The sequence below is a fragment of the Oenanthe melanoleuca genome, chromosome 3, assembly GCF_029582105.1.
Source record: "Oenanthe melanoleuca isolate GR-GAL-2019-014 chromosome 3, OMel1.0, whole genome shotgun sequence".
Taxonomy (NCBI): domain Eukaryota; kingdom Metazoa; phylum Chordata; class Aves; order Passeriformes; family Muscicapidae; genus Oenanthe; species Oenanthe melanoleuca.
The window spans coordinates 91,483,067-91,504,453 of record NC_079336.1 but is presented as its reverse complement, the minus strand read 5'-3'; the positions used below and the strand labels follow the sequence as shown (position 1 = coordinate 91,504,453).

Below are 21,387 nucleotides of genomic sequence, written 5' to 3'. Positions count from 1 at the left end.
TTAAGCAATATAAACAAAACCATGCTGATTGCTTTGGTGGTTTGCTTTATTTGAAGATATTTGTATCTGCTTTTCTCCTGTCTTGGAATCTTCTAGGGCCAAATCAGCTCCTTTCCATTGCCACCTTGTTCTTGAGGACTTCTGGAAATTCATCTCATTGGGTCTATTCCTTGATTTTCAAAGTTGGGCGATGTAAAATTATTTTGAATTGTTGTTTCATTATCTAATTTCCCTAATCCTCTGAGGGGTTTGTCTGTGCTCATGATTTTGTAATAAATACCTAAAACACTAGTCTCAAGCAGTCTCTCCCCTGCTAGGACAAAGCCACACCATCACCACCACCACATTCTGGTGACTTCAGCAGCACATGTTATGACAGAAATGCCTCAGTCTTGAGAGTAGCCACTTCCCTATTTTTTTAATTGTCTCTTTGTGCCAAGAATGTTTGCCTTTCTTCTTCTTTTATACACATGAAACAAAGTTCTCCATTACATTGTGCTTCAAATCTGCATTTTCCAGTGCCTGGAAAAGACTTTTTCTCAGCCCACACTGCAGCCCTCTGGAGTAAAGCTTTTTGTATTCAGTGAGAAGTGCATCATGCTTTGACCATAGCTGGAATGTGCACAACTTGGTTTCTCAGAATGACTCAAAGAGTGGAAGCAAATAAAAAACCACAGAGATATTTGTATCTTCAATGTGCTTCAAGTAACTGCATTATTACCACAGCACCTCTGAGGCTTCCCATTTTTGCAGATTGCACATTGTCACCACTTCCTAAATAGATGCGTTTATTTATTGAAACTCAAGAGTTTTATTTAACAGCTCATGTAAAAAACACTTCTCCTTATCCGTGTCATTTAGGCCAACATCTCCAAATTTTGGTGCCCATAGCAACCCACCATAATCCTTATTAGACATGCAGCATTTTTAAAGGGAACCAGCTGAAGCATTTGTGAAAAAATTATACTTTTAATTTCTTTGGTTGCCTGGCTTTGAAATTAGGACCTAACTCATGAGCACAGTTAAAATATCAGGTGATACGAGACTCTCAGGCTGTGGCAGGGGCTGCAATCAGAACTTTCATATAATTATAAATATAGCACAAGCTTGGGTGAAGTGCTGGATTTGAGGTTTTGCTGCCTACAACTGACAGACATGGAATTGAGGTGAGATCGCTGCAGGAATGCAAATTATGTGGTCATGTCTCACTGTGAGGAGAAGTTAAGGGCATAATTCCCATCAGCCTCTCCCAGGATCCCAGCATTGGCACTTAGATTTGGAAATGCTGTTGTGGACATTGTCGTGTGCTCAGTCATTTAATTCTAGAGTCAGTGAAGGGAAATGTTTCAGGAGAAGATGGGAACTAGTTGGAATTTTGAGAAACACCAGAGATCTCTTCCCTTACAAAAGGAGATGTGTTAAAATTATTTTTTGTGTGTGACAGAGCACACACTTGCTGCCATCATCTTGAATGCCATCTAACTGGTGCTGGAGGTGGTAAGGGCTGGGTCTGGAGGACAGCAGCTGAAAATCTGAGGTGGCTGACAGCTGCTGCATCAGAGAACCACAGCTCTCCTGGTATGAGCAATGAACAGCAGTGAGCTGGGGAAGTGGCACATTTTAGGTTCTAATTTTGCAGGTTGAAGCCCCTGCCAAGGCTACAGTGCCAGCCAAAACCACAGAATTTCAAAATGTGCCTTAAAAGCAAACCCAAAGATCAATATGCCTTTCTCATTTTCCTGGAGCATGTCAGAAAACCCAGTTAATCAACAGGTGTCTTTCTGTCCATTTTAGGGAGCACTGTCTGAGTTCCTGATGGGCAAAAATAAACAGAGGGAAAATGAGGAATCTACTCTCATGCAGAAGGCACCTCTCTGATAGAGATCTGTGCCCTGTAAATAGATGAAGCACTGCAGACTTGCACTCCAAGCAGAAATGCACATTAAGGACTTGAGTTCACTGCTGCATGGAGATCGAGTAAGTAAATACTGAACTGCAAACCTCTGTCTGTTTACAAAAGGGCACAACAGGAGATAAAAGCATGGTAAATTGTGAGAGATTGGCTGCTAGCTATACTTGGATGGCCAAGGTGCTAAGGGTGTTTCTATAAAAAACTGTGCTCAAGGAAACATTGGCAGATTGAAGGGAAATTATAAAAGTGTAAATTATTTACACAATTCTATTCAGCTACCTGTAATGGTGGTTCATAATGAAAATAGAAGGCCAAATTTGAGCTCTATATCAGCTCAGCTCCATGGACCTGGCTTAGAGGTTACAAATAATTTATCTGAAGATAAATTACATTGTTTGAATTAATTGCTGTTTGCATGGATTAATGTTAATTCACATATTGCACTTTTCACACATTCAGCAATGGAAGTTTTGCAGACAAAACCAAAAATGCAGTCTCTGAGTCAGGCTGCTTCTACCACTGTGTTACTGAAATTTCTAATCATCGTCTCATGACAATAGTTTCAAGGGATTTATGAAAAAGTAGCAGAGAATACACTTTTCTGTAATTTACTATTTCCTGTAATTCATCATACCATTTTTTCCCCAAATTGCTTTGACTTTTTTTCAGGAGTATCATATATCACAGTCCAACTACTTAGTGACCCTTTTCCAGTTGATATTCTTCTGCCTTTGTGCATTGTTTATTACTGTTTTACTGCAAAGACAATTATAAAAGGTAAAGCAAGAGACAACATGGCTGGGTAGGAGAGTTAACTAGAAGGCTCCTGCTGTGGGGCTTTGTTTGGTTTAGCAAAAATCCCAATTAATAATTAAGAACTGTGGGTGTCATGGAACTGGTAAGTGAAATTCTATAGTATGGGGCTGCACAGAAAAGTGTGACTAGATAGCATGCTCATCCTTTCTGCTTCTATGACACCTCAAATCTACTTCAAATCTATTCAGACCACTGGCAAATGTTAAGCACAGCCCCACCAAGTACATTTGGAATGGACTCACCTTTAAAAAAGCATAGGCAACAATATAAAGCAAGGAAAATATAAAGGTGGTAACATCAAGTAAATGCAAAGTAACCAGCAGTTTGAAGGCTGGCTAAGGTAGGAGTCTGCATTAACTGCTTCACCTTCAAAGCTGGTGAGTGCCACAAGCTCTCACTTGTTTGAGTGGTTTGTTTAGTAGAAGATGAGAAATAAGAGGATATTTTCATGGGCAGGGGGTGTTGCTACACATAAGTAAAAAACAAGTCACAGTTTTATGAGGACAGAAATTGCCATCTGCAGAGGACAATATGAACATATTGAAGGCAGTGTTCCAGAGTTTTTGGATGGGTTTTGATATGCAGTGTTAGTACCATTACAGCTAGGCCACTTGAACACACAGATGAGGAAATACAGATTCGAATGCAATGTTTATCAAGTCTATTTCAAATCTACTCTTTCCCTACATATTTATGTACACTTGGAATCATTCAGCATTCCCAGCAGTTATGTGAGGAATGACTGCACTCTCAGTAATCTTCCTATTGTGGCAGAAGATGATAAAATAATTAATGAGCTAGCTGGGAGCTGGAAATTTCACATTCAGTTTCCAGCCCTGACACAATCTTCCTGTATGACCCTGGGCAAGTCACACAATGTTTCTGTCACCCAGTTCCTCATCTCTGCTTTGACTATGTGAAAACATTTCTGTTTATTGCTCTGAAAAAGCATCTCTACTGTCACACCTGTGAAGTGCATCCCAATCCACAGCACATTTATTAATGTCCCTCTGGGAGCTGCACAGCAGAAGTCAGTCTGAGTAACCAGAACTCACCCACCAAAGTTCTTTAGCAAGTTGCAAGTACCACAAGGAGCTGGTGTGGTTCTGAGCTGCCACTGTCTGAGCTCATTGCCCCCCTTGTGGGTGGCAACAACTTGATGGAAGTGTTACTAATTGTATTGCTAGCTTTGTGAAAAGAGGTTTACTCTAAACTGGAGAAGTTCTAGGAAATGGGAAGTGTTGTCAGGCCTGTAGTGATTACATTGCTTGTCAGAGATAAGTGCAGGGGACCAGCAGTGCAGTGCACTGCACTCTGCTGGGTGGAACCAACATGCTGGAGCTGTGCCACAAAAGGTCTTCTCTTCAAAAGATCTTCTCTTTGCCCATATTAAAATGTAGATAATAAACCCAACAGCTGGAGGAGCAATTCTAGCCTTCCTTGGGGTAACACCTTTCTACCAATCATTCTGAGGAACAGCTGGAATAGAAATAAAAATACCAGAGGCCTCAGCTGAAGAGCTGCTTGGAGGTACTAACATGACCTCTGAGAAAGGGAGACTCTCCTTTGTTGTCACACTTTTCCTTTTACCTGTTGTCTCAACACCTCAGCAATAGTAGAGCAACAGTAGAGACATGGACCATCCCTTCATGAAAACCATGAAATAGGAATCAACAGCACACCACTGCATTTCAAAGGCTGCTCAAACTTTTTTTTCTATATTAAAAGGCAATCACTGATTTTTCTCCATTTTCACCTCTTCTCACATATCCAAGTTCTCTTACTGGAAACCAGCTTTGCCCCAGGATTATGTGATCCATGTACAGTGAGCATTTTTTCTTTAGTATTCATCTAATTTGTGGGATTGCCTGAAGGGTGTTCCCAGTTTCAGCACAGTTCTTTTGTGTTTTGTTTGTTCTCTGAATTAACTGGAAATGTCCACAATTTTTCCTGCAGTGCTGAGCTGTGACAAGTCATGGATGTCACATGGAGGAAGTGAGGAGCTGATCCTGCAAAGCAAAGTCACTGAGACTTGAGGGTATGTTGGTGATATTTCTCCTTCACTGATATGACTTCCCAGAGTTATAGGGTGACTGGCTCTGTGGCATTAATCTGGTTGTTTACTCTTTATCTTCACCCCATGACCTAAGCCTGCTGATGTGCACAGCCATCTCAGAAGACCAGTGATATCTACTTAAATGCTTAAATTAATTTAACATCTGAATCTCTATTTATTTTCAACATATGTTAATTTTTTAATAACTTATGATAATACAATTGTCCTTATCTTTCTTTTTGTTGCCTTATCTCTTTGTTACTATCATTAATAACTTCTCATTATTGATAATGAGAGTCATATGAGTGACTGAATTGCAAAAGGATTCATTTCACATGCACCCCACAACCCTCTGTTAGTATAGTCCCCCTTTTTCAGAGATGCCCACAACAGTTCTGTTTTGCTTTTAACTTTTCCTGTCCATAAGGAAGCCTTATCCACTTCTTGGTGCAATGGGCTATATTTGCAGCACATCTTTAATTCCAAGAACTCCATTCTATGTCTAGCCAAAACCCTAGGAGAGTCTCTAGCACAGCTGAACTCCTGGGAGCAATATTTTACTAACAGAAGGGCATGTCATACCTAGAGAGAAGAATCTGACTTATTGCACTGGAAGATAATTGTCTGCACCCCTAAATGGCCTGTGAAGGCCTTGAAGAGGCATCTTGCTAACTCATGAAGGGCAGTTGCTATTCTGTCAGCATGTGAGAGCTCCAAAATAAAAATACCAGACATATGCTTTTCCAATGTCCTCAGAACTTCAAGGGGTAAAAGCATTCATTTCCTTTCATTCTGCATCCATCTGATTGCTGTTAAACATAGCAAGGATCAAATCTTTCCAGCACTGATACCTATGGCAAGCCTCCCTCTGACTTCCACAGACAGGGATTTGGCTCTCCAGAATGAGTGTCTGGGGAGGATGCATTGAAATAAATGGTAATTGTCAAAGCACGTTGGAATTTAGAGCACATTTGTTGCAAAGATAGAAGCTCGCTGGGGTATCTGGTTGTCAGAGGCAATTTTATTTTCCTTACTGCACACATGCACATATTTGAACCTTGTCATGCTGCAAAGGGAAATACCTCATTAGATTTCACTAGGGTTTCTTCAGAGTTGTTTATAACTGCAGTCAATAAAGATATTTTTGTTTAATAAATGAAATACTGGAAAGGCTTGTTCTATCAGGAAATCGAAGGAAGTGCATTTATCCCTGGTAAAGATGAAGCTCTATTTTATAGGGTGCAGAAAGCCTGCAATGTGTATTATTTTTCAAATAGTTGAAAGATTTATAGTGGTGAATGGTTTCTGTAAATGGTTTCTTTTTCAGTCTCATATTAACTGCAACAAAGCAAATGTTACAAATAAAAACAAGAGTAAACCAAGAGCATGTCTACATTCTGTATTTTCAATTATGATTTTAGCAGAAATTAATCACTTGTCCTTTTTTCATTTGGAAACAGTTTTACTTCCCTTTTCCCCACTGGACATATAATTTCGATTTATAAACACAGAAATCTGGAGCAAAGGGAAGTTTTAAGCACTGTACATATTCCTGCTGAGGCCTAGAATTATTTTGCTTAGCATTTTTATCTTCCTTCTTTATATTTTCAGGTCAATTTTAGCTTTCCACTTTGGAGATGAAAAACATGGTTGCAGATGACATTGTTTGCCCATTTCAAATTCACACAGGCCTAAGGTTACATCTTGTATGCAAGGCCCCTTTTTATAAACATGGTGACGGGTTCTTCCAGTCAAAATGTGCTTTTAACTGGGATAAACCTGTCTCCCCATGTTAAGACTTATAAATCTTCTCCACAGGGCTATTTACAATCCAGCTACTGCATGCTTACTTTATTGACTCTGAATGAATAAATCAGTTTTCCACATCACCCCATTCTCTTTGCTGATGTTTTGATTTGGTGTCTATCCAAAAGTCTCTGATCACAGACACATGATTATAAAACCATCTCTCGCACTGAAAACTATTTAAGGAACAAGTGATGGAATTAACTTCTTTTAGATATTATTTTACACTGCACATTTGAACTTGGGGATGTACATTTTTCACAGGGCTCATTGCTGCTGGGCAGAACACTCTGATAAGACTGCAGAAGCCAAGAAATTAAATGAGGGGTTTTTTTTCATCATTCACTGCTTGGCTTGAGCTTCCACAGCACACAGTCTGTGTCTTTAACCCAGCTGGGGCTCCTTGAGTGTATACAGGTGTTTCTCCCCTTTAAAATTTTTTTAAACCTTTAAAAGAATTTCATTGCTTTGTTTTGATAAAATTGGGGGTTTTTTTCTGCTGCCCCACTCAGGTGGAATTTTGCTGAACTATGGGAGAAAAATGAATTGGCCATCAGAGATTTACAGTAAGGTTTTCTTTCCATCTAGGAAATCTAGAAAAGTATTTCTATTCACAACTTAGGTTCGAAATTTGAAAAACCCTTTGTATAAAGGCTGTGGGAGATCCCTAGGAAAACATTTCATATGCTAAGATCAGAGACTGGCTTGTGTCTCAGCAGTAGCATCTGTCATTTTCTCCTCATAACTCTAGGAAGAAAGGGATTGACAGATTATTTCTAGATTTCCACTAGAATCTAATCCTTTTTTTGAACCCTGGCTGGAATTAAAAACTAGAGGGAGCCTGCAGAGCACAAGGAGCATCTAGTGATGGAAATAACATGAAGACCAGCCTGGCAAGGCATTTGATTGCACAGGAAAAGAGCCCCTGAGACTGGAGCATGCAGGAGTCCTAACCCTTTCCTGAATTGCCTCAGAATGGTTGCACTACAGTCTCACTGTGTAATTTGGTGGTGGTTTATTCAAAAGAGAAGTGAGGACAAATTCACTCACTTAAGATCTAGCTGTCCTCTTTTTCTCCCTACTGGCTTTATAAAACAATGACAAGGCACTTAGAGGGATGGTATAAATCAGATGAATCTGGGCCTCTCTTTTGCTTACAATATTTTCCTACAACAGCTGTTAACAAACATCATCAGGGCACCAATAATACAGCTTAAAAAGCTGAAAAACAAGCCAGAGAAAGTGCAGCAATTCTCCATTGAAGAGAAAAACAAGCAAATTCAAATTTTAAGGCACATTATCTCTCTGGGACTATTTCAGATGAGTAAATTTCATCTGGAACCAGATAATAGAACATTAAAACCTCAAAGAGCAGTAACAGACAAGAGATTAACTTAAACACCTCTTAAAAATAAAGAATTTGACTTTGTCCCGGAAAACACTGACACCAGCATATGACCTATCACAGAGACAGGGAGATACAGTGCAGAAAGATAGTGGGGATACAGAAAGAATGATGATACCACAAGTAAAACAACAGCTACAAGGAAAGCTGAAGACAAATGGCAAGACAGCAACAGCAACAGATGTTTTCCCTTAAGGTCATAAATGAAAACAGAAATCCTTGTGCACAGGAGCTTTTCCGGAGAAATACGTCTGTGTGAGAGCATGAAACACTAGTGAAGAAAAACAGAGCACAAAACACCAAGAATAAAAGCAAAGCAGTGTCCTCTTTTTGCAAGGATAATCAGGGCAGATGCCCAGGTAGCTGGTGATGAGCTGTTGTTTGAGGAGCAGGGATCTCATCTCTTCCCACCAACATGATGGGAATGGACCCACAGCACTGGGTTCTGGTAATGTCTGGGTGATTTCCTGCCCAGGGTACCTGGAACAAGGTTTGGCCTGAGGTTCTTGTGCCAGGGAGAGGAAGGACAGACTGCTGATTTGCTTGGGCTGAGGCAGAGAACAGGGGTGGTACAAGGGCAGAAAGCTGGGCCCCCTCACCAGGAGCTGCCAGCTAAAACTGTCCTGGCTAAGTTCATGCTCAGCTGGTGGCATTCCTGGATGGCTGCAATTCGGGCTGTGAGGTGCCCTTTGGAAGTCACAACAAGTTGTATAAGAAGTGCCAGAGCAGAGGCTGGGCTCAAGTGAATGTTCAAAGATGTGTTATCCCATTCTAGCAAACGACACACTGCGGGCAGCTGTGGCCTGAGCACATCCACAACCCTGACTTTACACACACCTCTGCTCTGCATTTTTTCCCTGAAACACCCACATTTGTTCTCTGCTCAAGAAGAATGCAGGGAAAAGTGCTTTCTCAGACCACCAGACTGACATTATCAGTTTGGAATATTCACAGGGCTATTGGGTGTCCAAAGAGGTCATGGCTGAGATCTGAGTGTACCATTCAAGCCTAAACCAAACACCTCCTCAGATCTTGCTCAGACTATCAGGAAAGGTAATTTAGCACCTGGGAAGATAGGGTTTGGAGCTTATATTTGGCACAGCAGCCAGCCATCTCAGAATGGACCTACCAGATGAGATATTGTGTCACCAAAAAAAGTTTGCGGAGGTGTTAAGTGGAAAAGCATTCCTGACCCGATAGAATATAAAAAACACAAGAACCTCCAACACTTCTGCCAGGAAAGAATAGTTTCTGTGTGTTTTTCAAAATGCTGTTTGCATAAATAGTCAGGAAAGAAAGGAATAACGAGGGGTACCACTGTGATTTTCACAGTTGTGATAGACTTGGTGCACATGCAGAAGAGCTCAGGAGCCGTCTGGTTGTACAGCCAGTGCAGGGTGTGCTCTGCTGCCCCATGGACATACCTGCCAGTGGCAGAGCTAGCAGAGCTTTCTGCTACACAGCCTGACTGACTGTCAATGGAAAAAAGAGTGTTTGCACGTGTGAATGTGGGTTTGGATCACTGAATGAGGTGGTGGGTGCAATTTCAATGAGCCTAAAGGACTTATGAGCACGTGCCCCATTTTTATAAGGGACTCCTCGTTGCAGATTCAACACAATGCCATGGCAACACCATGAAGAAGTTGCCATTCCTCAGCCAAAGCACTATAACCACCTTGGAATGCTTGAGCTGAGAACTCATCCTACTCATGTGGTGTAGCTAACCTCAGGACAGCCTCATCAGAGTCACAGAGCACAGGCAGCTTGTCAAAGGGTGGGTGGTAAGTTGTTCTGTTGCCATAACTCATCTCTGAATGCCAGCACATAGTGTCCTGCTTTGGTTCTGCACGCATTTTTTGAGAGGATTCCTAAATTACTTAAATAAGTTCTGGATTCTTGTGGAAAAAAAAAAAAAAAAAAAAATAATATAAAAAAGCTAAATGCTCACAGTTTGAATCAACAGGAGAGCTGACCATGAGCAGATTTGTGAAACATTATAGCCCTGTTATTGTGGGTTTCCAATTGCAGAACCAGGAATAAAACTGACACAAGATATAATCAAAGAAGAAGTAAAAGCCTGGAAAAGAAATAATGTTAGCCAACATTGTTTTATGAACATCAGTCTCCTTGGACAGATCTGATTACATCCTCTGGTGAGATTATAACTCACTTGATAAAAATGACTACATAAATATAAGAGACATTTTAAGGCTTTTGACTACTACTGCACAACATTTAGGCTTTCAAAAATTACACAATATAATAGAGTGTGTGATGCACTGAATGGTGCAAGGAGCCAAATAAACATCAGGGCCCTAAAAAAAGTCACCATCAAGGGGATGGGCAGGGAGGTGGGGTGCTCTAAACTCCTCTTGTGATTGGTCAGGAGAAGTGGCTGACTGCTGAAATCTTTGTGTTTCAGGAAAGAAAAACGAGCCAGGTGTTTATACAGCCTATTAAATATCTGCAAAAAATATTGCACACCTAGCCCCAAACTCATTACCCTACAATGGCAATTAAACTATCCCTTGGATATTCCTAAATTAACAATTTTGGGGAGACACTGAAGAGACAGTGGGATTTGGTTTCTCAAATAAAAAAAAAAAAAAAAAGGAAAAGACCTGCTAGTTTGAAGAATAAATATTAAAGAATGCAAATTCATTTGTGTTTGGTTCCTAGAGCCATTAGTTAGGTCTGAATTTCTGGAATTCAAATGTCAAATTCAAATTTGAAAATTGTTTTGCAAAAATATGTCTTCCTTGCTTTTATAATACTGTGGTACTGATGCTCCCTAGTTTTATTTCAGTGTTTCACAGTGAGCAGCCTTCTCAGTTTAGCATACTTATTTCATGAAATATGAAGAAAAATTCTGTATAAGAATTTTGCATAAACTATGAACCATAAGATTCTTTCATAATATTTACTGTTGCTTACAATGCAAACAAAATGAGAAAGGCTTTTTGTGGAGGAGGGCATGAGGTACCTTGTGTTTTAATTTTAACATAGCAAAAGATCCCTCCCATAGCAGAGGGTAAGTCACAGTACTATTGTGAAAATTCTGAGAATGAGTATAAACAAAAGTGAAAAAGAGTGGAGTATTTCCAGCAGACATTATGCAGCAAATTAAAGACAGCTATTTTCTAAAAATGAGAAAAAAAAAATCCTGGGAAAGTTGTTCAGTTTTTTTCTGAGGCTATTTTTACTCATCATTTCTGTAGCAGAAATTCTGGTTTTGTAATGTGTTGTGCTAATGTAGTATAGATGACATATAATTCATTGGTTAATATTTTTCCTTGTTGTTGTGCATTTCAGTGCGTCTTTAACCAGATTTTATGGTAAGTTTAAATCAGGAAATCTGTGGAACAGAGACAAAAATATTTACAGACAACTAAAAAGTAGCTGTATAAAAATATTTCTTTGTAGCCTAAATCTTATAGTGCACATTTTATAGAAATTTTTAGGGGGAGGACCAAAGAACTCCTGGTTGTTGTATAATGTGGCACAGTTAGTTCAAATCTGCTCTCCAGGGAGATTTCACTTGCTCACTCAGGGCATGGAAGGCCAGTGGCTGGATAGTGGAGGATTGAGCAGCAATCCAAGGTGCTAATGGGGTGATTATCCACTTGGCTGATACAAGGACTGGGGGGTATAATAGCAGGGTAACATAAATAAATTCAGGTTTGCATTCCTGAGGAGATGGGAGGACACAGAAATGAGCACTCTGGTGCATTTCCAAAGCATCAGTTTCCCTACAGCATCTGAATGACGCCACCATTTGTCATCAACCTTCTTTCAGAAAACCTCTCCTTCTCGGTCCTTCTTTACAACACAGACATCCTCAGGTGCTGTGCTGAGCCCCAGCAGGTGATACCTCAAAAGAGAATTGAACAAACCCAGTTGGACCAGCAGGGAAACTTCACATTCCCTCGCTGATGCCCACGGGGAGCACCCTCACACTAACCAGCATTCAATATGAGAGCCAAACCCTCCTCTGTGCTACTGAGTTCTAAAGTGTTTCTGCTTTCCCTCTCACATCCCTATGAGCTAACCACATGCCCTTGCTACTGTTGTCCTGTAACTGCCTTGAAAAAGAAAACAACATAGAAAAGAAAAAAAAAAAAGTATCAGAAATCCCCTAACTAATTTTAACAGCTAGGGAGCTGGCAAGCAGAAGTGTGTGTGCTGTAGAACTGAAACAGGTGTGGTTTGAGCATTTTCCACATTTGGTTTTGGCAAAAACATGAACAGAGGGTATTAATTCCTCCACGTTGATAATGGGGTCTTGGAATCCGTTATCTGAAATAAAAATTCTTGGCAGAATTCCTCCTGCACTCAAAATGTGCAAGAAAAACTGAAAAATATTATTTTCTTTTTTTTTTTTCCTTTCTTTCTTTTTTTAATTAGGAACCAGTTATAAATGCATACATTTTTATTCCTGTGTGAATTTTACTGAAGCGTTTTTTACTTAGGGTGAGTTACATCTGAAGACATCCCCATTCCTCTCCTAAAAGAGTGAGCTGGATCCCTCTCTCAAACAAATGCCCCCCTGATGGATTTACATCTCTTTGCACGTGTACATGTGCTTGCATACCTGCCCATAATCTGTGGGGCTCCACCAGGTTTGCTGCACTTGCACAATAAAAATAATCTGTTGTCACCAGCATATCTCTCTGCAAATATAAGAAGAGTAAGATGTCAGGTGTCCCTAATTTTGGGAGACACTGCAGCTGGCAGGGCACAAGATTTAACACATGAAGTGAAGGAATGGTTTATTTGGTGTTATATGTAACAATTCTGCCTTTCTCTTATTCTCCATTCCCTCTGTTCTGTACAAGCCTCTTAATCCTGGGGAGACACAAAATCTTTGTCAAGGAAATTCTGTGGCATCTGTGCCACCTGTGGATGGTATAGATGATGTACTAAAGGCTGTGATGATATATCCCACATGTTTCTGCTCAGTGGAGAGCACAATTTACACCTTTTCTCAAAACTCCTCCAAAGAGCCCTTCAATACTCATTGCTTCCAAAATGCAGAGTGATTTGGCTACTAATGGATGGATGATGCTCACAAGCCTGCCTGTAGCACTGCAGTATGAGGGAAGCTTGCACTGGAAAACCTGCATGCAGCTCTCAGAATGAGCATTAGAATTTTCCCTTATGTGTCTTTGCCCTTTGGCCCTTAATCTGCCCAACTCTTGAACTCCCCCACTGTCACTCACAACAAACCTCAGCATGATTGCTGAAGTGATCCCAGGGTTTACAGAGGCACAGGTTTGTGTTTTACCCAGGTGAGGAAGGCACTGGCAGAGATCCCCCAGCCTGAGTGCTCTGCACACAGACCATTGGTATACAGGACTTGCTTTGGCTGTTTTAATAGAAGAAAGATCAGTCCATTTCTCTTGGGAAAGGCCAGGTTTGTGGCTGGCTCTCAGACACCGGGTCTCAGATGGACAGACAGCCTCTGTGCCAGGCCAAGGCAAGGTTTCTCTGCAGGGTCTGTGATCTGTGTGTGGCCTTTCATCAGAGCTGGGGCTTTAGGGCTCACAGAAACCTGTCAAGGCAGCAGGATGTTCGTAGATTTACAGATACTCAAGAAACATGGTTCTTCAGACCTAAACCATGTTTCAGTGGTTTCTTCCTGTTAGATTTTTCTGTAAGGAGAAATAATACAACAGTAGTAAATTATCTCTGGGGTTTGGGGTTTAGGGTTTTTTTTTTTCTATTTCACCAGTCATTCCTTGGTAAAAAGGATCATGTAGTTTCAATAGTCAAATTGAAGTTTATACTCAATATTATGTTTATCCCAACCTGAAGTCTGAATATTTGAGGCATGGATTTTGTATCCCAATACATGTCATGACTCTAAGTGCTCTATAAACATTACTTTCCCATTCTGTTTGAGACCAAACTTCTCAGCTCATTTTTGGAGTTCTTGAACCTCTCGCATTGTAGCTCTCATTTTTCATCAGGACCATTCATTGTTTTCCTAGTTCCTTTCAGGTCTTCAGCTTCTTAGCATCTTTTGCACAGTTTGGTTAATTAAATGCCTTTGGTTTTCTGTGGGTTTTGCTGAGCAGCTTTGGTGGCAGCATTCTCCTCCCTGCCTGAATCCACCTCTGTCCACACAACAATCCCTGTCAATCACCTACACCCAAACTCGACTTCTTGCTAGCAAGTCCTGCAGGAAAAGCCAATGGCAAACGAGGGGAATTCTCAGTGAAAAGCTAGACCACATTTATTTCTGCACGTACGGGCTTCAGCAACCTTTTCAATTCAGCAGCCCAGCAGAATGCCCTGGAAAGCCCAGTTATCCAGAGGTGGCCAAAGGCTACAGGCTCATTCAAAGGCAGTGCTCAGCAAGGGTGGGGTGATGCCAAAGGCCCAACGTGGTGCTTTGCAGCTCCGAAATCCCAGCAGTGGCTGCCAGCTGCAGCGGGACTGGGCTGCGTGGGCGCCAAGCCGCGGGGCCACACACAGCCACACAGCCAGAGCTGCCCTGAAAAAGGGAAAAAATTAAAATGCTGAATCAGACTCCCAGAGCCTAACCAAAAAACAGGCACATAAACGACAATTTTTATTGCAGAAGCTCTGGTGGGAAGCAGAGATGTTGTAGAAATGCTGGAGAAGAGGGGAAATATTCCGAGTGTTAAAAGCAAGCTGGAGTTCACGGGGTTTGACCACAATAGTTTTCTTGGCTGCTATGGTTGCATGACTGATTTAAGAGGGTTTAAGGTTAATAAACCATAGTTGCATATTATTATCTGTGCTGCTCTTGCACTCTTGCTAGTAATGCCATTTATTCATAGATTTATGATGATTTCCATAGTGCTATAGAGATTATGTGTTTTTTAGGAACATTTGCTGGTGGAGGGAAAAAATTAGATGGGAGAGAAAGAGATCTTCTAGTCTTTAGTGCTCTTACATCAGGCTATAAAAGTCATTGATCCATAACTTGGCCTCAAACCCAAAACACAACAAAAAAAAAAAAACAGAAAAAAACCAAAAAAACAAATAAAAAACCCACAAACAGACAAACAAAAAAAAAAAAAAAAAAAAAAAAAAAAAAAAACCAAACAAAAATAAGAAATCCAGCCATCATATCTGCTCCTCACCTAACCTGCATAAACATGAATGTCAATGTATCAAAAATCATTGCTGGTCTCAACACAACAGACTGATGGGTGGGTCACAAAAAGTACAGGGAAGAAGAAGAAAAAGCAACATCAAAATGTCCCTAGAAAAAAGAGATAGTCTTTGACTTTAATAGATTTCAAAAACTGATTTCTTTTAAGAGGAAAAAATAAGGGCTTTTTTTTTCCTTTTCATCTTTCATTGCTTCAATACTTTAAAGCCATACTGTAAAAGCTGAAGGATATTAATCTGTCATAAAAAGCTTAACACACAATATAAATGGCAGGAAAATGATATACAACATTGTTAAACCACAGAGTAATTATTAATTATTAGAGCCTTAGTTCCAAAATATTCTAAAGGAGTTTTCCTGCTTTCTGTTAGCTCGGGAAGAGAAAAAGTCAGAAAGAAATAAAGAAAAGCCTACAGTCCTTTTCCAGCCTCTCTTGCTTTCTGAGCTGAACTCTGCATACAAATCTATATTTGTAAGACACCCTCATCTACCAGTTAATCAAAGCCCTGGAAATTCAAGGAAACCTGTGTTTATGGAAATCTGGCATTTCTGTAAAGTTTTGAATGAGAGCTAAATAGAGCAGTTCATCTCATTGAAACTAATGGCTTCTGCCAAGTGGTTTTGCAGCACTGGGTCTTCTGGCACAGTCAGCATTTAGGAATTCATTTATGAGCTGGGTTAGCTGGAGACTCTGGAATTCAAATTTATGTCTAAGACTTAGTGGTTTATTCCTGATAGGTCTCTGTAAAGAAATTGTAATCAATTTACCAAACTTCTGTAATATGCAGAATCAAAAGCTGGACTTTTTTTTCATGATTTAGGGCTTGGGATTTTTTTTTCCCCTTTCCCCAGAGGACAATTGTAAACTGTACACATGTATACTGTGTCACTGAAGGGGGCTTTTTAATCACCCATTCATACTTGCTTTTGAAAAATCTTTGTCCCTGGGCTCTTGACTTCCTACGGGCCTGATCCTGCTCCTGCTGAACTTTCCTGCAGGGGAACAGAATTCTGCTCCAGATGAAGTCACATTTGCACATAAAAAGCAGAGAAATGTGTGGCTTGTCACACGAGTTGATTTTATTTCAATCAGCATTTGCATGAACATGCAGTCAGGCTCTATTAAGCACTTGTTTGATTTGCTTTAAAAAAAAAATATGTCTCCAGGAGCTGGCCAGCATATTTGAATATTGGCTTTTTTTCTGAGTCATAAAAACCTAGACATTTTTAGCAAGCAATGAACAAGAATTGCTCTGCGCTTTCAATGCAACTATAAATTTGCTCCTTTTTTTCCCCTTTTAGAACTCCTTTGAAGAACTCATTGAATAAATTAACAACTTGGAAAGCTGCCTGCCGTTTCTGTTGGCTTTGGGTTTCAGGGAGTTGCTTGGTAAACAAAAGTCAATGGATTCAAACAGTAACAAAGTAATTTAAATGATTAATCAAGTGTTAAAACTAGCTTAACCTCTCCTGTTTTACAAACTCTCTATCACCCTCACTAAACTAATAGAGGAGTAAGACACCCATCTGGAAATCTCATCTGAAATATTAGATTGAGAATCAAAAATTCAGCCAAGCAGTGTGGTTTGTAGGGATATCCTGGCGGATAATAAATTGCATTAATCTTACTTAAATTTTCCATCTAAATCATGTCTTGAGACCATATTGCACTGAGGGGAATGTGCCTAGCTTTGAATGCATTGTGCTACTGAAAAGGTTATTAAAAGGGGAAAAAAACAGATAATGACTTTCCTTGTTTTTCTTCTGACTTCTTTTTTCCATATTGAGGGACCTATGTTAAATATTCTGGCACTAATGAAGAAAGTCTGCTTTCTCCTGCCAATGCTTGTGTTTTCTAACAGAAGATAAGAAATTCACATATTCAGAACACTTGAAGCAATTTTTTTTTCCGACCAGAAATTATATGCGTGGATAAAAATAACCTCAGGATTTTCCCAGCATCGTCACAGCTAAGTATTTTCCTCACCCTGCTCATTCACTTTTCCAGTTACACAGAGTATGAAAACAATATTGGAAAAACTCCCCCAGGATTTTCATCATCTTGCAAATCTGAAAAAGTCCAAAGGTTATGAAGTTTTACCCATCTCTTCTGCTCCTGCCCACACCAGCGTCATTTTCTGAGTCTTAAATTAAATAAAATAAGTTACAATGAAAAGAAGAGTTGTTTAAAACCACAGCCCCTTGGAAACTGGGAGCAGTGCTATCAGCCATGCCAGTGGATGGGAAGCAGAGCTCAGCAGGCAGAAGTATTGCTCCACTTGGTGGATTTGTCCTCAAAAGAGAAGGAGGGGACCACACTGATGTCCTGGGCCTGCAGTGGGCAGGAATGATCCCAGGGCTCCTGCTCAGCTCCAGTGAGGATGAGGGATGATGCCAGCGTGTTGTTGAGGAGACCAAATGGGCTGGTGTCCAGGGAAGGCTGCTTCCACCAGGCTCTGATATCTGCCTGAGGTCCTTGCTGGGCTAAAGGATGAGGGAATACACCCGGAGGAGGGAGCTGCTGCCAGCTGGCAGCAGGAAAGCTGTAGATGTGCTGTAGGTGTGGGACTCAGTCAAGGTCATGTCTCAGTCTGGGCAGGCAGGAAGGGAAAGAGGTGGTGGAAGCCATAAGTCCACAGATATCAGCAGGATGGGGTTAACATGCTGGTGAGAGGAGGCAGCAGTGTGGCTGCTGCCAGAGCTGTCCACAGAAAGATGTGACTCTCACCAAACACATCAGGAACCACATAATTCAGGCCCAAATTTCATTCCAAAGAGTGTTGCACAATGCTATGTAGTGTCATTATGATGCACAACTTCGTTCCCTTCCTGTGAAAATTTGACCTGGAAGCCCTGCAGTTTTTCAGCCGTTTGTGTCAGTATTTCAACCCAAATGCCAAGTGTTAGAGCTCTGCTGGATTAGGTGTGTGCCAGGGTGGTCTGAAATGAGAGAGGGGAATGGTCCCTCTGATTTCCTCAGGACTCTCCTGGCTGCCTGTTCAGTGTGTAGGGTCAAGCAGGGGCTGAGGTGGATGGAAACACATTTCTCCTCTCCCTAGACATGCCCAAGCTCAACTCCTTCCAGACACGTGCCTGCAGCCCTGGGCTGGCCAGCTGTGCCAGAAAGGAGGGGACAGGGATGGTTCCTCCTGAAAACGTGACTCCTGCTGTTTGTCCCACCATGGGAACCGAGGCACCTTTGCAAATGCTGCAGTCATCACTGCTGGTTCTTTGAAGCCCCACAAGAATCCCCCAAAAAATGTTTTTCCCTCTTTCTGCAGCATCAAAAGCCCAAGTAAGTCAAATCTATTTTCCATGCAAATTGTTTTTGCACAACTAGGAAAATACTGAACCAGCAAATTCTTCTTGGGAAACAAATTCCCATTAAAATCAATGAGACAAGCTTCCCACTTGTTTTATGGTGTTTTGTTATATATTAAACAGCCTTATGAAATGAAAATATTCCAGTTGTATTTAGAAGTATCACCACTTTAATATGCTGCTGCTAAATCACAAATCAAGCATAAAAATGAGTCATCTGAGCCCAAAGTTTGTGCATTTCCTTACACAGTTGTTGTGATCAGATCTGCACTGACTTTTTAAACTCTGGTAAATCAAAATTAAAGTTATACATCAGAGGTAGTAAATAGTTTCAAGGCACCTGAAGAGCCTTAATTCTTCCCTGAAGTCCAGGCACATGGAAAGGGAAAAGGACATTTTTAGAAAGCAATGAGGCTTTTAATATCAATTCATTCTCATTTAAGGTCATAAACTCTGAAACAGCAATCTGACTTGATTTCAGAGAGGATTAATGTTGCCTGGGTGGTTTTACCCTCCTTTTTTTTCCTTCATGCATTTGGATTTGCTGTGAGTTCAGTCTTGACTGGCGTTTACAATGCTTGAGTTAAGGTATGACCACATTGGGCTTTTTACCCTTTGAATAAGGATTCATGTTCTCAGTCTTGGCTTCATTTTAATGTAAGGTTTTGTTCTTCTTCCTGTCTGGGAATGTATTATAGATAAATCCTTAAATGGTTGGGCTAAGTCTGAGGTTTTAAAAAAAGTCAGCAAATTCCAATTGAGAATTTGAATTTATCCCATTGGGAATAATGCTGTGGGTTCAACCCTATAGTCACACCATCTCCAAGCTTGTATCTGGCATTGGGAATTACCTTTTTGTCAGTAAGTACAGGAAGAGCAACAGGAATACTTTCCACACTCAAATCTGCTGCATCTTGAGCTTAGGGTTGTAGTGCTGATGTGCAGACAAGATCTTTTCCCAGCATGGGGAATTCCTGCTCCTTTCCATCCCCTGGGAATGACATATGGATGGGGTAAAACTGGGGTGCATACCAGGAGCTCAGATCTCCCATCTCCACAGCACAGGACTGCTCTTGGGTCTCATGGTGTGGATAACAAAGCTCCCATTGATCCTGGGCCCCAGGATCAGCTCCATCCAGGCCTAAATTGCTCATCTGTTTTTAATGCCAGAAGCAATTTGTTTTCTTTATGGACAGTGTGGTTGCAAAGCCATGTTTTTTAAGATTAAACTTCTTTCATCTGGACAATGGCAGCAAGAACAACAACAGAGAAAAATTTATTTTCAAAATAATGAAAAAAATCGAGATACTCTTTTTTTATTTTTTTTTAATAGCAGAAAGTAATTATATCCAGGCATCCAGGCTGACTGCAAATGCCAAGTTTGTGCTTGACGCTGTTTTAACTGGTTGAAATATTATTTCTAAACAAACAGAGTTTAAAATGGAAATTCTGACGGGGCTTTGACTGTATTGCTGTTACTATCATGTTAAATCATTGCTATCATCCTAGTGGTGTCAGTGCATAGCTACAAGTGCTTGCAGGGTAATGAAAGCTCAAGCCCAAAAAGCTCAGCCTCTCATATAAACTTCAGTGTTTCCAACCAGAGAAGAATTACACCCCGCCAACATTTTAACATGAAGTCATACCAGATTTGTTATAATAAACTAGTTAATAAATGTAGCCTCTCTCCTAAATCATTTTCATGCTGTACAGCTATTTGAGGAACTCTGGCTTATTTTTAGTACCCACACCTTATCTAGGGTGTTCATCACAACAGCAATACTTGCTGCAGTGATTTAATGGTCTGCTGTCCACACTGACCTTAATTCCTTGTTTTGGTGGAATTTTTTATTGGAGCCTTTCAACTGGTTGGTTGTTTTTGCTTTTTTTTTTTTTTTTTTTTTCCAGTTGTCAGCTTTTTCAGCAAAAGCTTCAGCAAATAATAAGTGGTTAGATATGGTTTAGATAATTTATTTGGGTTTTAGCACATTTGCAAACCATGGAATTAACTCAGTGAAAGAGTGATTATGGTAATAAAACTGCACCATGCAGAGCTGGACTTTCCTAACTGGAAAGATTTTTTTCTTTCTCACATGGACTTGCAGAAATTTTCTTAATTTCAAGAAAATTAAGTTCACATTCTTCTCACGTACTGCCACTGTATAGCATCTGTCACAAATATATATGATGGTGTCCTCCAGCTCCTGCATATGGTATTCACACAAACAATTGGTAGGAATGAATTTTAAAACTATCTGTAGGTTTAGGCATTTCTTTACCTATAACAGCCACATCACACTGTCTGCCTAGGTCCTCCCTGGCACCTTTTAAAATCCATCAGGACCAGAGGATGCCTCCTGGCATGGCTGTTCTGGGAAAAGCCAAAGGAGAAGAAACACACCAGCCTTAAAGTGAATACCTGCTGTAATCCATCCTGCTCTGAGTGCTGCTGCAGGCATGTGCAGCTGCCCATCCTTCTCTGCACAGTGGAGAGCTGAGGTGCTTCTGGTCCAAACTCATCATTTGAAGTGGAATGCTGACAGGGAATTATTTATGGGAAGCTGTGCCTGAGGAATATGTGCACATAGTGCAGCACACTAAAGGACACAGTCAGAGAACAAAATCATCCAACAGGCTTCTTGCAATGCCCTTTTTTTGTCTTGGAAGAGCAACAGCTTGAAAGATACTTGGCAGTAGCATGAAAGCTCACTTTGCCATCTGATCACTGGTGGAAGTGACCGTGGTGCCCAGGTGTTCTGGCTGTGTTTGTCTTGCTCTGTGCATTGCTACTTTCTTCCTGACATAGTAACGAAAACACATCGGATTTCTGAAATGGCCACTAGGAGGAATTTTACTTCTCCTTCACTTGGCACTCAGTTACTGTTTTCTGCCAGGTCTGTCCCTGTGTATTTACCCCCTACATCCCT

The 21,387-nt window shown here is 40.6% G+C and overlaps 1 long non-coding RNA gene across 4 annotated transcripts in view; it reads left to right on the top strand.

The window, feature by feature from the left end:
- Nucleotides 1-21,387, top strand: part of LOC130251535 (uncharacterized) — a 93,493-nt gene that overhangs the window by 46,543 nt on the left and 25,563 nt on the right. For 2 of the 4 annotated variants that reach the window (XR_008840178.1, XR_008840175.1), the window contains exons 3-4: nucleotides 1,795-1,977; nucleotides 4,685-6,663. This is a non-coding gene — a long non-coding RNA (uncharacterized LOC130251535). Of the gene's footprint in view, nucleotides 1-1,794; nucleotides 1,978-4,684; nucleotides 6,664-21,387 lie in introns of those variants that run through there. The other 2 variants (XR_008840176.1, XR_008840177.1) reach the window with 2 other exon arrangements.